The sequence below is a fragment of the Arvicanthis niloticus genome, chromosome 13 (assembly GCF_011762505.2).
Source record: "Arvicanthis niloticus isolate mArvNil1 chromosome 13, mArvNil1.pat.X, whole genome shotgun sequence".
Taxonomy (NCBI): Eukaryota; Metazoa; Chordata; class Mammalia; order Rodentia; family Muridae; genus Arvicanthis; species Arvicanthis niloticus.
In genome coordinates, this window is record NC_047670.1 from 16,045,909 (window position 1) to 16,051,908 (window position 6,000).

Genomic DNA, 6,000 nt, shown 5'->3' on the forward strand with positions numbered 1-6,000 from the left:
CAGAAACAACTTGGGGAGAAAAGAGTTTATTTCAGTTTATACTTCCACGTAAAAGTTCGTCATGGAGGGCAGTCATGGCAGGAACTCGAGGTAGCATCCTGAAGGAGCAATGGTAAAAGAAAGCTACCAGGTTCATGATCAGTTTTTTCCTCACATGGCCCAGACCCAACTGCCTGGGAAACGATACCGCCTAATATGAGCTCAGCCTTCCTACATCAACTAATGATCAAGAAAATGCCACAGACACACAGGCCAAGCTCACAGAGGCCATTCTTCAGTTGGGAGTTAGTCTTCACAGATGATTCTTAATTGTTTTGTCAAGAGACAAAACAAACAAATACCCTAACTAGTATAAGACCCTAAAATAACCTTCTTAAAGACAATAAAAGGCAAAACATAAACAAATAGAAAAGCAACCCAGAAGGCTCAGCATTTAAGATGTGGTTCTAAGAGAAAATGATGGTTAGGGACTCATGAAACAAATCATTTAAGAAAAATGGCCTGGACTGTGAAGACTACACTGTCCCAGATACCTGTGAGCAGTTGACCACACCACGTGGACAGAGCAGGGACTTGGGAATCTTAAGAGTTTTCCAGAAGAAGAAGAAATTGAATGTATGATGCTGTGCGTCCCATTAGAAACACGGAGAATAAGATACATGAAAACTGTCCTCAGTGTTCCAGGGGAGAGCTTTTCACCTAAACTTATCCCATAACCACACTCCTCACAAAGTGTGACTGTTAGTGCTAACCATTGTCAATCCACAGGACACATGCAAACATGAAAAATGCACAAACATTTACATCCAACTTATGTTGTATTAGAAGCTGCTAAAGACTCCAATACAAAACAGGAAGGCCAGCTGAGCATGATGTTGTCAACACTGGGAAAGCAGGGGGAGGCAGATCTCTGTGAGTTCAAGGCCAGCCTGGACTACATGTCAAGTTCCAGGCCAGGCAGGACTTCATCGTCTCAACAAAACAAAACAACAACAATAATAAAAATTCACAAAAATAAAACAAAAGAGGAAGACTTGTGATCTAGGGAGATGACAGAGAATTCCAGAAGACAGCATTGTGCAGGACTGGGAGGCTCTGGAAGATACGACATTAGCTCATGGATTTGAGCACCCAGAAAGGGTGTGAAGTTGACCTACAAAGCAATACACAAAGACTTAGATGTTTTAGGAAAACAGAAAGCAAGATTTGGAGGAATCGTCCACTATAGGAAGGAAGATACACTGAGACAGAGGAGGATACACTGAGACAGAGGAGGATACACTGAGACAGAGGAGGATACACTGAGACAGAGGAGGATACACTGAGACAGAGGAGGATACACTGAGACAGAGGAGGATACACTGAGGCAAAGGAGGATACACTGAGTCAAAGGATCTTCTCTCTATGACTTGGTGCAGCAGTAGATAATGTTTATTTTACAAAATCATAATAACAGAATTTTACTGAAGGTTCACAAACAGTTATGTTGGAAGGACAGAGTGCACAGGAAGGAGAGTGAATGGTCCAAGCTATTCATCCACAGTGATTGTGGTAGTGTGCGCCTGTAATCTCAGCTCCGAGGTGGAGGCCAGAGGGTACAGCCGTGATCACCTGGGGTAGGTACCAAGCTCCAGACCGGTTTGGACTATACACCAAGCTCTAGGCTAGCCTGGATGCAGAATGAAACTCTGTTTCAAATAAATAAATAAATAAATAAATAAATAAATAAATAAATAAATAAAAATTTAGGAGTATTCACTTATTATATTGTAAAGAATTTAAGTTCTTCAAGAAGAAAAGTGTGTGCTTGTATTCTTAAAATAGGACTAAAAGTTGAAAAATTAGCAATGTTGTGAGTGGCTGTGTTAATTCAAGGGGTTGAGAATAAGACCTCTACCATAATTTAAAGTCACATTTGAAGCAAGCTTTAATTAAACAGTGGCAAGGCAGATGGGCCTGGGGAGGTCCATCTCAGCGTTCAAGACAATGGCCATGAGTCAGGCTTTACAGGAGCTTAAGACAGCAAAACCCATAATTCACCACATTTCTCATCACATCCAATCAGGGGCAAGCATACATCTTGACATATTTCCTGCCCACCTACTTCCCACCCACATGTGATCAAACACATCCGGTGCAGATGGGTCAAACAAACACAGGACAAACCGGAAATTATTCTTAACTGTCTTAATTGCAAATGGAACTCTTAACTTTCAAGGTATATTTTTCCTGTTTTGGTCTCCCATTAACTTGCAAGGTGTATTGTTTGTGTTCCTGTTTTGGTTTCACAGTTGCTTCTGAAAATAAAAGGAAGATGAGATGGGAATGTGGTCAAGTGATCTTTGTAAATGATTGACAGTAAATGTTAGTGAAGAATAAGCTGGGATGTAACGCTTTGGTAGACTGATCAGTGGAAACAAGGCCTTGGGTTCAATCCCCAACACAAACAAATATAAGTTACTTAAATCCCCTAGAAATAAAAAAGCTGGGTCCGATGTGGCCAGTGGTCTTTGCCTTCCGGAAGACGCTTTGGGGTGCTTCGCAAACTCTTCAGTCAATGCTAAGTCAGCAAATATCAGCAGAGGTCGGGGTAGATTACCAGAAGTTTTGGAATTGGCAGTCTTTCCTGCCAATTGTAAAGGCCAGCAAAGGGTGTCATATATTTTCAAGGCATCTTAGCAAGCTAGGAAGTGCTCCTTGCTTTCAGAGGCAAACCCCAAGACCTAGTCAGGTTTATGGTTCAACAGCAGTCTCTAATGAAAGAAACACCCAAGTAAGGGAGCCAACATCTTGGCCACACAGCCCAGTTCTGCCTTTAGCTGACTCTTGTCGCTGTCTATGGCAGCTAGAGACCCCAGGTGGGAACACTCACCAGAAGCACCATTGCACAGAACCACCAGTGAGAGATAAGGAGGCTGTTGTTTAAAACCACTGAGTTTTGAGACACACAACTCAAGCTGAGTCTGGTGTGGCACACTTTCCCCATGAAGAAGTGGGATGATTCTGACTTCATAGTCAACCTAGCAAGGCCCTGCCTCAATCCCACCTCCTCTGCCCCCCACCCCACCCCCACAAACACAACCCCATTCTGGACTAGTCTGACTTGTCCTGCAGCTTCGGTAAGAGAAAGGGCTCAGGCTGACACTCAGGCTCAGAGGAACATTGACATTTCAGTGAGACTGGGGCCAGCACTAAAGGGATAACATGGAAAACGTTTGGAAGGAGTGTGTCAGGGGCTAAATTACATCACCCCTGGGAACAAAAGGCCCAATAGAAGGATTTATTTTTTGGAATAGGGAGACAAAATAACGATTTAGAGCATCGGTTCCCAACCTGTAGGTCGAGACCCCTTAGGGAGCAAAGGGCCTTTTTACAGGGGTCACCTTTTTACAGACCATCAGAAAACACATTACAATTGTAACAGTAGCAAAATTAGTTATGACGTAGCAACAAAAATAATTTTATGGTTGGTGATAAGTTACTTCTCTGTCAGTGAAATGAGCCAATTCAAACCAGATTAGATTCTATTAAATGCAGGTTTATTGGGAAGCTGTTCTTGGGTGAGCAAGTTTACTAGCTCTGAGGAAAAAAGCCAGGGAAGTAGCCATGGAAAGAGAGAGAGGGGAGAGGGAGAAAGAGAGAGAGAAAAAAGAACACATGTGCAGAGAGAGGGAGAGAAGAGAAAGGGGAAGGGGAGAGAGAAAAATGTCTCTGTTATATAGGGAAGAGTTCCTGGGGAAAGGGTAGCCCAGGCCCAGGGCTGGAAAGTTCGGGGTTGGGTGCAGGGTATGCCAGATATGGACTGAGGGGTGCTGTGAGAACCTGAGGCCAGGTTAGATCTGCTTTGGTATGTGAAATATGCACTTCAGTCCCTTGTCATGGGTTCTGAAGTCAAACGGGTGTCACCACAACATGAGGAACTGTATTAAAGGGTCACAACATTAGGAAAATTTATAAACACTGATTTAGAGTGTCATTGTCTACAGTAATGTACAGAATCCTTTGGATAAGAGCTTCAAAAGATCCAGGGTTATCTCTGTTTGTAAATTAGACAGGAAGTAAAAGCATTGAGTTCACGTGGTAACGTCACGCCTAGTGATGGCAGTGGACAGTAATGGCAGCGTCTTCCTGTGCCTGGGATGGCTGTCTTGTGTATTAACTTGACTGTGCCCTGACATTTAGTAAAGCATTATTCTGGTTGTGCCTTTGAGGATGTTTCTGAAGAGGACACTGTCTGAGTTCATCGACTGAGCACAGCAGTTCGTGTGCTCTAAGATGAGAGGACCTCATGCAATCGGTTGAAGGTCTGTACTAAACCAAGAGTGTGAGGGACCCATTCCTGCTTGACTGATTTCAGCCAGGATGCTGTCTTCTCTACCTTTCAAATTAAAACTTCTTACATCAATGTCAGGCATTTTGTCAAGTTGTCAAGGATGAAAAATTAGCCAATCCCCTAGCTAGCTACCCACTTATCTAATGGGTGTGCTTCTCTGGAGAACCCCAATACAACGTCAGATCTCCTGAGTTTACAACGCTGTGAGAAAGGAAACATTGCTACTTTTCTCTAGATTTTGGATGTGGAAGCTGAGGCACAGGAGTGCTGGGCTCACATACAGCCTGGAGTATGAAGCCAGTTGTACTCGTGAATCTCCAGGCTAGCGATTCAGGACACCTCCCGCACACAGAGAGGCTTGTTCAGCAGGTTCACTTCCTGAGAAAGGGAAAACTCTGCCATCTCAGTAGGCCAGAGAGTCTGGCCTCTAGAAGCTCATGATGATAAAAGACATTTTTAAGGGAAAAAAATATGTATGTATGTATGTATGTATGTATGTATGTATGTATGTATTTCTCTCAGTGTAGTCTGGTGTCCTGAGTTCACTATGTAGACCAGGCTGGCTTTGAAGTCACAAAAATCTACTAGCCTCTGCCTCTTGAGTGCTGGATCAGAGGTATGACCACAGCCAGTTTTGGTTGTGTGTTTTGTTTGTTTGTTTGTTTTGTCTTTGTAAAGATGTATTTATTATTTGAATTGTGAGTGTTTGGCTGTTTGCATGGAAGGGCATCACATGCATGCCTGGTGTCCACGGAGCCAGACGAGGGTGTTGGAGCCTCAGAACTCGAGTGACAGTATGAACTGCCATGTGGGTGCTAGGAATTGAACCCCTAGCTCTGCTCTTAACACCTGAGCCATCATGGGAATATTGCCAGTAGTGGGATCTGGGCATCCATGTCTTCTGAGAATATGTCAGAAGGTTAGGCCAGCTGGAGTGGTCAGAAGGGAAGGGGACAGGAAGGCACAGGAAGCTTGTAGGGGCGGGGCTGTCCTTACCCATCTTCCCCCACTTCCTGCCTTTACTTCAACCCCTCCCCCAGGATGCCAGACTCAGCCCTGGAAAGCTGACTCCCTGTATGCTTCTCACAGCACCGCTCAGTGGTGTAGCTCAAGGCCACCTACGCCTGCTTCAAACACTGTGTGTGCAAAGAGAAAAGGGACTGAAAACCTTTTCTAAAAAAAAAAAAAAAAAAAAAAAACTAGGTCAAAAGAAAAAAGGAATTATAAAAAAAAAAATTGCAAGTCATGATTAAAGCACTTGTGGTTCTCAAAGATGTTCTTTGCTGTCCTGAAGTCAGGGGGAGGGGACAATAGCTCCATCTCAGTAACCATGGACCCTTACCCCTTAGCACATTCAGTGTGCCAGCATGGGGGAGGCTGCATTTGTGTACTGTCTCAGCCTGACCTCATGGATGCCTTGAAGCTTTACAAGTGACTATGGGTCACTGCTTCCTGGAGGCAGCACCAGGAGACTGTGACAGCTTTGCAGGTCGCAGCTGTGGAGCACCTTGGAGTAGGTCTCTGCTTTGCTGTCCTGAGGCTTCTCAGGATGGATTCAAGTGAGTTGAGACCTGCTGATCTCTGGGAACATCAGTCAACATTTGCCCACACTGGACCAAGCGTGGCCCCAGCAGAAGCCAGCCTCCATTGCGGCTCTACTCTGTGGC